The 12921-nt window shown below is 38.8% G+C and overlaps 1 protein-coding gene and 1 pseudogene across 2 annotated transcripts in view; one reads left to right on the plus strand and one right to left on the minus strand.

The window, feature by feature from the left end:
* The window catches only part of LRMDA (leucine rich melanocyte differentiation associated), a 1005591-nt gene that overhangs the window by 153661 nt on the left and 839009 nt on the right, over positions 1-12921 (minus strand). The window lies entirely within an intron of this gene.
* LOC110080342 (large ribosomal subunit protein eL28 pseudogene) lies at positions 12429-12897 on the plus strand (annotated as a pseudogene). The gene has a single exon (XR_013543883.1). The product of XR_013543883.1 is annotated as a large ribosomal subunit protein eL28 pseudogene (transcript).

Below are 12921 nucleotides of genomic sequence, written 5' to 3' on the forward strand. Positions count from 1 at the left end.
ATTGGAACAGTGGGGTGGGAGGAAATCCCAGAGATGCTTTTCTCTCCCAAAACATGGAAATACACTGTCTAGCCTGCTCCCTACTGAGAAGTGTCCAGGAAAAGAGTTGTGAAGCAGCCAGCCCAGGCTAGCGTTCTCAATAACAAGGTTAGCACTATCGGAATAAGTTCAATCTTTTGCTATGGGTACATGCTCTATTTTGTTAAGCCTCCACTGCTTGGGTTTCTCTTTTCTTTTGCTAGTGTTTCCGTTTGCATGTTTTTTGTCATGCTTTTGGGCTTGTGTGATTCCCTATATCGATCCTTTGGGACAGTTTCTGGAAATGTCCAAGTGACATATTGGTTATGCTCAGAGTGGGGCATGAGGTGGGAGTGAACCCTACTCCTTTCCCCTGCCTCCTTCCCACATTAGCAAGGATTACAACAGCAATGCAACTTGCAAATTGTATTTTTTAAAAATCTCCTAGTTAGCATTATAGCACTAAATGTAACACTATAGCGATAAACTGATATGGCACTGATTCAAATGCTCACTAACGCTTGTCAACTTCAGCACTATTTCACTTCCTAAACATAAAAAAACAACATATTTGAATGTCAGTGAAAAGAGGAGTAAGAGAGAGGTGACAATAGCAGAGAGGGCTAAGGGAGAGAGGTCTGCATGATGTGGGAACACCTGAAATGCACTGTCACAGGATAATTAAACATTTTTATGTGAACAATGGCAGCAATTTGAATGCCAGGGTGCAGGACAGAGAAGTTTACATTGATCTAGGATAAACTTTTGTGCAGTCACACCCTCAGTAACAATGACTATTCACATTCACCACTGTATGTACTATCTGCATTTCCATTCAGCTTCAGTGCTTCAACACCCAGCTATACTTATATACCACCAGTGCTAATTTCCCATTACTTTTTTCTAAAAATAATTTTAATGAACTGAACTATTGCAAGGTAAAGCATTTCACAATACTGCATATAATACTGCACATAATATTTAATAATGGATAAGAAGTTTTAAAAAGAGACTTGCTTGAACATGAAAAGGTTTTGGTCATAACAGCAAACAGAGCAAAGAGGCAATGCTTCTCCTCTGAACCCACATCACACTAAAAGGTGTCCTACATAACCCTTAAATGTTTAAGTAGATGACGGTATGATGAAGAGTCTTTACTTACATAAAGCAATAATATGTATCCATCAGCTTGTCTTTCATATATCACTCTCAGTTTATGTGCCAGTTTTGCAGAGAAGACTATGGATTGCATCTAATTCACTAAATCACTTATATGTGGAGTTTCCAAGCATTTTCAGCACTCTGCCGTCACCAAATGAACTGCTACTAACACCATCTTTGCCAAATCTCATGTAACAGTGTCTCATTCTTGCCTATAAACAATGGCAAGAATAGCTGCTAAAAGTCTAATATCTAGTCAGTGTCAGTTACTTGTGTCCAGAATAACAACATTAAGAACAATCTACCCATATCTGAAGCAGTGAGATGTCTTACACCCCTTCCAGCAAGCTGCGGAGAGCACTTTGTTGCCTGTGGAGATTTCAGCTGGGTAGACATGCCAGCAATAGGGTGCTTTAAAAGTGTCTTCTCGCAACCTTGCTGCAACATACTTATAGGGAAGCCTCTCAGTTAGTACTGTTAGTACCTACAGTTCAATGCATTTCAGTGGGGGGGGGGGAGAATTCACCAAAAATTAACGAAGACTCAGAACAAAGCCAAATTAAGTTTGCAAAGGTTTTACAAGGGGGACCCAAACTGTCATCGCTATGCGAGGCATGGTCCCGAAAAACGCTAAGCAAAAATCGCCCATAGGGAACATCGTTAAACGGATCGTAAAATGCTTCCAAAAAAAAATCGCTAAGCGAATTCTTCGTTAAATGAAGCAATCGCTAAGCGAGGCACCACTATACAAAACTCTCATTCAGAATGTTCCCCCAAGTCCCACCTTTTCACAGGAAAGCAAAATAAATAAATAAATCTATTTCTCAAAGCAATATTTTGCAAGTATATACTGTATAGCGGAAACATAGAGGATAATACTTCAAGCATCTGATGAAGTTGCATACATTCTACAACAGCTTATGCCATAATAGAATTTAAAGATAAATAAAGTACTTGTTGATTTGGCTGGAACAAACTAAATATGGCTTATTCTCGGCAAATCTATATTTTAAATATGGGAAGCATTCTACATTTAGGGTTTAACGTTACCTTACCATACTACTGTCACTAGGGGCACTTAAGAGTTCCCCCATCATATCTGTTATATTTCTATAAATCTAGACACCTGGTTACTTAATTCACACATACTTGCATCAGAGACCTTTGGACTGAACTGCGAGAAATGGTTTCCTTTCCCATTAGTGATAGGTATGGGAATGGGTGTGGGAATAAAACATTGTGAAAATCATCTGTTGTTGATTGTACTTGGAAATAAAGGGTAGGTAATTTATGGTAATCAAAAATAAAAATAAAATAGCTAGTAGACTAGTCTGGTGGGCTGTGCATTAATAATATTAATCCTTTGGCAATAAACCATAATACGCATCCCCTCGTAAATACAATGTTAATTACAGAACTGCTGTCGTCTGAAATGCTCAGCTTTAGAACAAATGGTCTATTTTCTGCATAGAAATTCATAGGATTTTCCATGCTTTGTTAATGTTCCACCCTTCTCCCTTCTTTCAAAAACCCTCTAACTTGATTCTGCAGTCAGTTTACATTCTTTTCCTTCCCCTTTCAAAAATCCTCTAATTTGATTGTGCAGTCATTTTACAGCCTCACTGGAACAAATAAACAAACATCTGGAATCATAGGGTATATTTAATTTAAAAGGGTTCATTTGGCCAAAATGGTAAAATCATGAAAAATTGCCTGTCTACAAGCTTTGAAAGGCCAGATGATGAAGCTGTTTGGCTACAGACTTTTACAGTCAATTGAAATTTATGGAGGTGCACACCTGCTACAGTCTCCCTACACACACATAACACCCATCAGCATTAATGATTAATTTTGGTGTGTTCTAACTGCAGCTATTGTTTCAGTAAAAGGGTGTATTTGCTCACCAGTTTTTAAATTCCATATGGAGGCATATCATGGTTAAATAAAACTCCCTTAAAGGGTAGAGATCCCTGGAAAGAGAAAACGGTCCAACCCAGAAGTTCTGCTTTTCTGAATCACTCCATGCCTCAACAAGAAATGTGCACTGCAATGTCTTCTTTCCTGAACAACTCCCCCCCCCCCAAAAAAAAATTGGTGGCAAATTATTTTTTACTGGGCTCTGAGCATGGACAGACACATGATGAAAGCCACAACCAAACCCATGGAATATTCACCTCCTAAAGTAATAAAGGTTAGCTACTGAACAGAAGACTAAGTCAGAAAATTACTGTCCTTTCTTCTAACAACTAAGCAAGCTTCCAGGAGAGCATTATTTCCCCTCTAGGAAGGAGAAAAACAGTTGCTAAAAGTAACATTTGATGTTAACTGTGCTTACAGTTTGTTGTGCCCTATACTCATAGATTACCTTGAGTTTAGTGCACCCTCAGCTTTAGACAATTAGAAGAAAGCCACTATAACTATGGAGCATTAATGAAGAATGCATGCTATTCCTGAGACCAAGTTGGAGTGAGGGCTGTTAATCTTGCCCTCATTAAGAATGGACAAACTTTCATTGCCTTCCTTGAACCAATGTGCAAAAGAGGCATGCTAGACCAGTCAAAATTTTTGCTAGCTATACCCCACCCCTATGCTCTGTTCACTGAACTAGAGATGAGTGATCTCAGAGAGTTCAGGGGCAAAATCTCTTGCCCCCAAAATCCACTACAAGTTGCAGTGGTTCAAGAAATGGCTGGAACTGACCACTAAAAACCAATCACTCCATAAGGTGGAGAGGGGGAGAGTCCTGGATGGCCTCTCAACAATCCTAAGCTAAACACTGCCTCTACTGGGGGCTTCCGGACCTTTTTCAGAGGGAGGTGTAGGTGTTGTTTTTTTTACCTGGTTGGCTTTGGGGTAGTCTTGGGGCACACAAAAAATACCCATGAGCACTGCATGTAGCCTGCCAGTTACATTTGCCCATCCCTTTACAGCATGGTGAGTAATACTCCAAAGAGAGTCACTGATCAAAACTACAGACTAGGCAGCTGGAAGAAGACACATAGTCAACCAAAATGCTTTCTAACTCTTAGGAAGTACAACATATCAAGTGCACACTTCTTCATAAAAATAGAACAGAACTTGAACAGTAATTTTAAAAATGAAGGAAGTGTGGAAATCAGACATGGTTTTTCTGGCATTGATTTGTTTGTTCAGGGGGCATGGAAGAACACTATGGCATGTTAGCTCTTACTTGTAAACTGAAGCATTACAGCCAAGTCAGGTTTACTACCTCAGATATTTACTCTGGCAGAGGACCTCTTTGACATCTGACATTTCACTGAGGACAACAACAAAGAACTTGAATCCCACAATGATACAACAGCCCAGTTCTTCCAAACTTGACTTTATAATTTATGACACTATGTTATTATATCCCTTTAATAAATTGATGGGTAGGTGAGGAGATTTTGAGTGTGACTACACAGAAGGGAAAATGGAAATTGATCTGCTGTGAAGTCACACCTAGGAAGTTCCCCTGGGTTCCCCTGGGTTAATTCATGTCAGCCAACTGCAAAGGAGCAAGTAGAGAGAGGGAAGGAAATTCGCATTTTGCAGCTTGTTAAGGTAGCTCTGCTTTGGCCATCCAGATTTGTAGGAGACATAGTTAGAGCAGAACTACCAAAACAAACTGGAAACAAGGCTGAGAGATAATCATTCACTGCTCTTTTTGTTTCCTTTGATTATCTAGCTGCCTAGTGCTAGGGCAGCAAGTCTTTAAAAGAAAACAGAGAGGAAGGAAGAAATGGCACAGGAAGGAAAGTGAAGGGAAGGAGAAAGCAAGCAGACCTAGGCACTAGATTTGGGGAGGAAAGGATTCAAGCCAGTTTCCCCTCTGCCCTGTCTCTCTCACTATTGATGTAGCCAAGTGTAATAACTTCACATTTGCTCAAGTACTGTAATAACACTGCTTGAACTGATGCAAATGCATTTGATTCCAAAAAGGCAGAAGCCCCAGCAAGAAAGGAAAAATCTACAAACTGAGTGGGAAAATCTCAGGTTTGTCCATCATGTAGTCAATGGAAAATAACGCAAATCTGTCCATCCCAGTCCTGGAGCATTTCCTGCAGTATTTGTCAATGTAGCCAGACCTAAGAAAAACACTATGTGTTCAAAGGTATCATCTGGATCCCAAATAGATAATCTGTGGCAGATAGAATTAGTAGGAGAGGGCTCATCACAGTTGCAGGAAGACAAAGGGATTCAGGTATAATGAATTCTCTGTAATTGTTACAAAAATCTTGTGTCCAATCTAGACCACTCCTCTGTCCCACCAGCGGAACCTACCTGCTGAGAGTTACTGTGCCATCAAGCGCCTGGTGCTTTCCTGCCACAAATATCAACACTAAGCATAAATTATAATGGTAGCCAAAGGATTTTTCACAGAAATTTGTCCACAATTAGTAACTTTTTCAGAGAAGTTTCTAATTGCCCCTGTGATTTATTGGAAATCAACTTAAATACTGCCGCAATATGTTTTTAAAGGCCTATTACTTTCCACTATTTTCCCAAGATTCTTCTTGCACCTAATCCTACTCCTCCAAGAGCATTACATCCAGCCATAACAGCATTCACGATCCTACCAGACTTAATTGGAAGTCTCAGGACAAGCCATTAGTAGGCTTGGCAAGAAGACATAGATCATATTTTCCTCTTTTAAAAGCTTGAGGCTTATGGTTAAAATTTGGCATGGTAGATGACTTCACCAATTGAAAGCGTTTTCCCATTTCAAATCCGTTAACTGATTCTATTTCCTGAGTACCTCAAGAAACATTTCATCCAAGTTCTCAGCAAAGCCTTTGAGAGTGTTTATGTACATTTCCAAGCTTGCTCACCCATCCTTCATTCCACATGACTGCCTGCTCCCATCATTATTATACACAAGACAGTGGTACATTTTCATGCCAAAGTTTTAACAGCCTGCACTATCCTGATAGAAATCCAACATTCCTTTGAAGCACAGAGGAGAAATTGTTGAACTTAAAAAGTGACAGCAACATGAATCCTGTGACCCAAATAAATGTATGTTTTGAACCATATTAAGTCAAGGGTCAGAATCAAAACCAACTGCAGTGTATTAAATATTCAGTAACATCTGTGTGGTTTCTAGAAAAATGCAGGCACTGAAATAGATCTTACTGCTGTTGTACAAGCTGTATTCAAGCTGAATTAAGCTAAGGCTGCATCCTAGGTAAAGGGATGCAAATGTATATATTATACAACAGATAAAATAGGAGAGATGAAGCTGTGGGGAACTGGCTACATTTGCAAACTGAATGGCTTACTAGTTATTATAGTGCTGCTTCACTCACTTGCCTCCTGATTTAAATCTTGTTTTCAATCTGTAATTTAATCATCATGCTTAGGATGGCAAAGTGTGCTGTTCAGGCTTGGAAATGCAGGAAGGAATTAACAAAAGTTCAAATGGTCATCAAGACAACAATCCATAGTAGATTTAGTTTGGTTTTATATTGTTTTTATCACTCTGGCTGAAATCCTGTTGTGCAGCATCACATATGCAAAAGAGGTGATGTCATCACCAATGGCAAATTCTGATTAAGGACAAATTGCTGCTAACTCAAGTTGATTTTGCAGCATATGCGAGTGGTAAACAAAGTGATGAAGATGTGTGTATCTTGAAATCCCCTAAGGAAACCTTGAATCAGCAGGAATTTGCTCCTGCCAATTACATTATCACTATCGGGCATGGGAAACTGTACAACAGGATTTTAGTCACTGTTTTTGATGCTTCCTGCAAATCATTACATCCTTCCTGGTCAATCAGTAAAGCCACCAACCTGTTTAATATCTCTACTACTGATCACTTTAGGCTAGTTCTTACTGAGAGGGGAGAAACTTGTGCCTGGGCTGTACTATTTCTGTTCCAGATGATGATAATGATGATGATGATAATAATAATGATGATGATGATGATGATGATGATGATGATGATGATGATGATGATGATGATAATAATAATAATAATAATAATAATAATAATAATAATAATAATAATAATAATAATAATAATAATAATAATAATAATACACACAAGTTAAAGAACTGACAGAAAGGGAATATATCAAAAGACTCAAAAATCTTAAAATCAAAATTAAACAGTAGAAATACAATCAAATCCATAAACACATGGATCCAGTGATTAAATACCCAGCTAACAGACTGGACTCAGAATGAATTAGAAGAAGTGGATTGAAAAACACAGAAACTAATGAACATGCATCACTCACTGAATCCAAAAAGTGATGTGGACAGATTATATTTACCATGAAAAAAATGGAGATAGTGGATTGCTGCAAATACAGCAGGTAGTAGAGGAGGAAAAAAATAAGCCTGAATGATTATATCAGTACAAGAAGATAAAAATTACTTAAGGTAGTGAGAATATTTTGAAAATGACAGAAACAAAGGCTCAATATAAGAAACAACACTTTGAAAATAAATTAAACAGCAGAAAAAATAAACCATTACATGGACAACAACTCAGCATGATCATAATTCAACATGGGCATGGCTAAAAGCGGGGAACCTTTAAGAAAGAAATAGAAGGCTTGATTTTTGCTGTACAAGAACAAGCACTCCAAACCAACATGATGAAAGCTAAGATCCAAGGAGTTAGTGCTAACAGCAAATGTCGACTCCACCAAGAAAAACATGAAACTGTGTCACATCTCATCTGTGAATGTCCAGATTGCACAAATAGATTACAAAGCTAGACATGATAGAGTAGCAAAGTTAGTGCTCTGGTCATTATGCACAAAATTATAACTTGCCGGCCTCCAAAAACCTGTGGGAACATCAGGTACAGAAAGTGTCAGAAAATGAAGAAGTCAAGATCTTGTGGGATTTCTGGATCCAAATCGACAGACACCTTGAACATAACACACCAGACATAGCAATAATAGAATGAAGAAATGTCTGGATCAATTCCAGGGGATGCCAGAGCTGAAAATAAAGAATTGGAAAAACTAACAAAGTACAAAGACCTGGCAATCGAAACATCTTGCTTGTGGATGAAACACACTTCAGTGGTCCCCATAGTCATTGGGGCTTTGGGAACAATATCAAGAAACTTCACACAGTCCTATAAGCAGTTGCAGTTCTCAGAAATAACACCATCAGAGCTACATAAAAAGGCAATATTAGGAACAGCATACATTCTGCACCAATATTTAACAGATACTTGGGTTTTAGGTTAAAACTTAGTACTTGTTATATAATGCCAGTTAAAAATCCATGGCTGCAGAAAGCTAAGCTAGAAAATACCTCTGCTTGATATCTTTCTTTTTGTTTCTTTTTATGGGGAGGACATGTAAGCACATTCAATCATGAGTGCCGTCATCTGCTGTCTGAAGTGGTGCAACCTGATATCCTTCTAGTGCTTGCCTAAAAGGGGCTTACTGGTCACTGAGGACGGTCAAATATTTTAAGTGTTGCACGCATGTAACGGAAACTAACATAATAAGAATTCTTGATATTCATCATGATTTCTACCTGAAATGGAAATTGAATATATTTTAACCACTAACATTCCCCTTTATTCATCTCCTTCCCCAATATTAAATGAGTTAAAGCAAGTACTTCCTATTTATAGTCCATGATTAAACATATTTTATGATTCCTTGGCTTAACTAAATGATAAAAAAAACTACCCACAGATTTTTTTTCTTTTGGATGGCACACATTAAGAAGCTTCACAAAGATATACAGGAAAATCAATTGCTGAGCTTAAAGTGCAGCTCACATTACAGAAACTACAAACTCTGACTAATTATGATAAGTTGCTATGTAAATTACTCTGTGACATTTCCAGCAATCAATTTCAGGCTTAAATAGATGAAGCCTCTGGCTGTAAACTGCAATAGGAACCCAACAACTGTATCAACAATAACCACAGTAAAGATTGTCAGGGATAGCATGAACAGAATAATTATCTTTTCAGAAGCAAAAACGGATGGAGTTTTTGCAACTTTGCATGCTGCCTTTAGTAGGTTTAAGTGGGAGGGACCTTTCTGGGCTGGGGTGATGGCTAATCTATCCAGCAGTATCCAGTTGTTCCTTCCCTGCCTCAGCACTCAAAGAGAATCCCACCTCTCTGCTCTGTTTCTTTGTACCCCTTGTCTGTTGGAAGTCAGTGAGTCTGTTGAGGCCTGTTACTCACAGCAGCCATGTTTTTAGCTTGCTGTTATCTGTTCATTGTAAGTAAATGGAACCTTTGATTCTTTCTTCTTAGAAATGTCTCAGAGTGGGTCATTGAGACTGTAAGTGCCAATTGATGAGAAAAAGGAGTGGACTAATCTGATAAATCTGAAGCTATTCTGGTCTGTGTACTTCTGTACTTCTGCTGAACAACAAGAGGAAATTAATCAAAATTCAAAAATTTGCAACAAAAACTTTTTTCTTTCTAATTTTAGAATTAATTTTAAAGGGATTTTGCAGGGTGGAAGAGGCACTCCCCCCTTATCACATGCTAAGGACCCACTTCTTCCATCCCATATGTAGTAGCAGTAAGCATCTCCATATGTACATATCACGTGTTGCCATTCAAGGGGGTCAAATTCCCACTATGCTGACAAAAGGGTGTTTTTTTGTTTTTGTTTTTGAGGGTGGCTTTTTTGTTTTGTTTGTTTTGCAGGAAAATGAGAGACTGAAGTTGGAGGTGGTCTATGCCAAAGATGGTTCAGATATTACTATGTATTCAAAATCATAACAAAGTTGCCTGCATTTTTCTTGAGCTACCCAAAATTTCTCCCTAAGGGTCAAACTAGATTTTCTGCTTAGCACATTTTTAGAAGAGGTGCTCTGTTGCATGAAGAAAAACATCTGTTTCATGCTATGTTCTTCAATTACATATATCCCATTTAATATGCTTTGTTATATGACTGGAAATCAGAAGATAAACATAGGCTCCATTTGGAAGCTTGATTGTCAAGGCACATATCTCTGAGAAATCTTATTCTGAAGAAGAGAAAGATTAATTGTCAATATGCATTTTGTTTAATGTCCAGTTTGACCTTCAGAAGGCTAGCAGCTGTATGCTGTCTTCTCTAGTCAGAGAAGCAAGTAAGTGACTTACAGAATTCTGTGATGCCCACTATTTTTATTTTTTTGCAAACATGTGCCTCAGTAAAACTGGACAGACCTTTGTACAAATGGATATCAATGGACAGCCAATACAGATATAAAATAGATCACATAATCTGAAGCAGAGCATGGAGAAGCTGCATACTCTCTGCCAAAACAAGAACTGGATGACTGTTTTGAAGACCATGAACTATTACTATCAAAAATTAGAAGAAGAAGAATATTGAAAGAATCATAGTGCCAAAGTATAGTTTAAATAACAATTGTGATGAATTTAAAGTACATATAAGGAACAGATTGTTGAACTCTGGTGACCACAAACCAGAAGATGTGTCCATAGAAACGAGAGATATTTTCAGGGAAAAATGCATAAACACTATTCCTGTAGTCAAAAGAAAAGAAAAGCTTAGATGACTGGCTGATAAAACTCTTAAAATTGTTAATGGTAGATAAGAAGCACAAGTGATAGGAACAGAGTCAGGATCTTAAACCCAACTTTTCAGGAACTATCATATACAGGAAAACAGAACAATTACATCAATATTTGGAAAGAAAAGAACAACAAGAGAGCTAAGATGTTCCAAGAATCAAAGGAAAATTTAAACATAGATTAGAGATGCTGAAAGATCAACAGGGGAACATATTGTCTGATCAAAATAAAATAGAGGAAGATAGAAACAATATATCAAAGAAGCACACAAAAGAGATGCAGGGGTGACAGATTCCTTTGAAGAATACAATGATGAAGAATGTGTAGTTTTAGTAAGTAAAGTGGAAGCTGCTCTCAAAGCAAATGGAAGAAATAAATCAGCAGAAGTATTGGCATCCCAATACAGCTATTTCAAGTCACAGAGACTGAATCTATCAAAATCCTAACTACAATATGCCAGGAAATATGGAAAACAAAACAATGGCCCACAGACTGGAAATATTCAATATATCTTCTAGTTTCAAAGAAAGATGACAGCAAAGAGTACTGTAACTGAAGGAACACTGCATTAGGTTCCAATGAAGGCCACAAAGACTTCTACCACATATGCAGAGAGAAAAGCCAGCTTGGCAAGATGGGTTCAGAAAAGAAAGAAGCTCTATTGCAAATTGTTGGATAGGTCAGCAGTTTAGGTCTCTGGCTGCAGAACCAGAAGTTCAGACTTCAATTCCCATGGGGCCTCTTTGACATGGGGCTGGACTGGATGATCTACAGGGTCCTCTCCAGCTCTGCAGTTCTAAGATGATTCTAAGAAATGTATTTTGTCCAATGCAGCATCCCAAAGAATTTCAGAAAATCAGTCTATGCATTATAAATTACAGCAAAGCTTTTGACTCTGTGAATAATGAAAAGCTATGGGTTGTACTAAAAGAAATATGATACAATATTTTGAGTACCGGAACATTTGACTGTCCTCATACATAACCTATAGTCTGGGCAAAAAAACTACATTGTTGTTGTTGTTTAGTCGTTGTGTCCGACTCTTCGTGACCCCATGGACCAGAGCACACCAGGCCCTCCTGTCTTCCACTGCCTCCCGGAGTTGGGTCAAATTCATGTTGGTCACTTTGATGGCACTGTCCAACCATCTCATCCTCTGTCATCCCCTTCTCCTCTTGCCGTCACACTTTCTCAACATCAGGGTATTTTCCAGGGAATCTTCTCTTCTCATTAGATGGACAAAGTATTGGAGCCTCAGCTTCAGGATCTGTCCTTCCAGTGAGCACTCAGGGTTGATTTCCTTCAGAACGGATAGGTTTGATCTTCTTGCAATCCAGGGGGCTTTCAACAGTCTCCTCCAGCACCACAATTCAAGAGCATTAATTCTTCAGCAGTCAGCCTTCTTTATGGTCCAGCTCTTCCTTCCATACATTGCTCCTGGAAAAACCATAGCTTTGACCATGTGGACTTTTGTTGGCAAGGTGATGTCTCTGTTTTTTAAAGATGCGGTCTAGGTTTGTCATCGCTTTTCTCCCAAGAATCAGGCATTTTTTAATTTCGTGGCTGCTATCACCATCTGCAGTGATCATGGAGCCCAAGAAAGTAAAATGTGTCACTGCCTCCATATCTTCCCCTTCTATTTGCCTGGAGGTGATGGGACCAGCGGCCATGATCTTTGTTTTGTTTTTTTCCTGTGTCTGGCATCCATCACACTGAGATGGATATTGCACAATGTCTGCCCATCTGCAATGGATGATTGTGCGCAACTGCTCAAGTTTTCTTATCAAGAGGAACAAGCAAACATACAGCACTAAACCCAACAATCCAAAAGCCCACAACTCCTTTCGCTACAATGGATTAATCCATTGCAAGACTGTTGGGGTGGAGCCAGCTGCTGATAGGAAGGGCACTGTTGTCCTCAAGAAGCGTGCAGGCCAGCAGAAGCCAGCCACTTCCTATGAGAAGATCACCATCAACAAAAATGCACGTGCTACTCTTAGCAGCCTCCGCCCCATCATCCGCAAGAACAGTTACCACAAGGACCTATGCATGGCTGCCCTGTATTGTGCCAGTGCACTCCTTTGCAGCCAGAAGCCATTGATGGTGAAGAAGAAGCGGACCAGGGGTACAAAGGCTGCATAATAACTGTTGTCAGATTATCCAATAAAAGCTTAGAACCAGGGAAAAAAGAGAGGTTTAATTCCTCCTCACTT

The sequence above is a fragment of the Pogona vitticeps genome, chromosome 3, assembly GCF_051106095.1.
Source record: "Pogona vitticeps strain Pit_001003342236 chromosome 3, PviZW2.1, whole genome shotgun sequence".
NCBI classification, from domain to species: domain Eukaryota; kingdom Metazoa; phylum Chordata; class Lepidosauria; order Squamata; family Agamidae; genus Pogona; species Pogona vitticeps.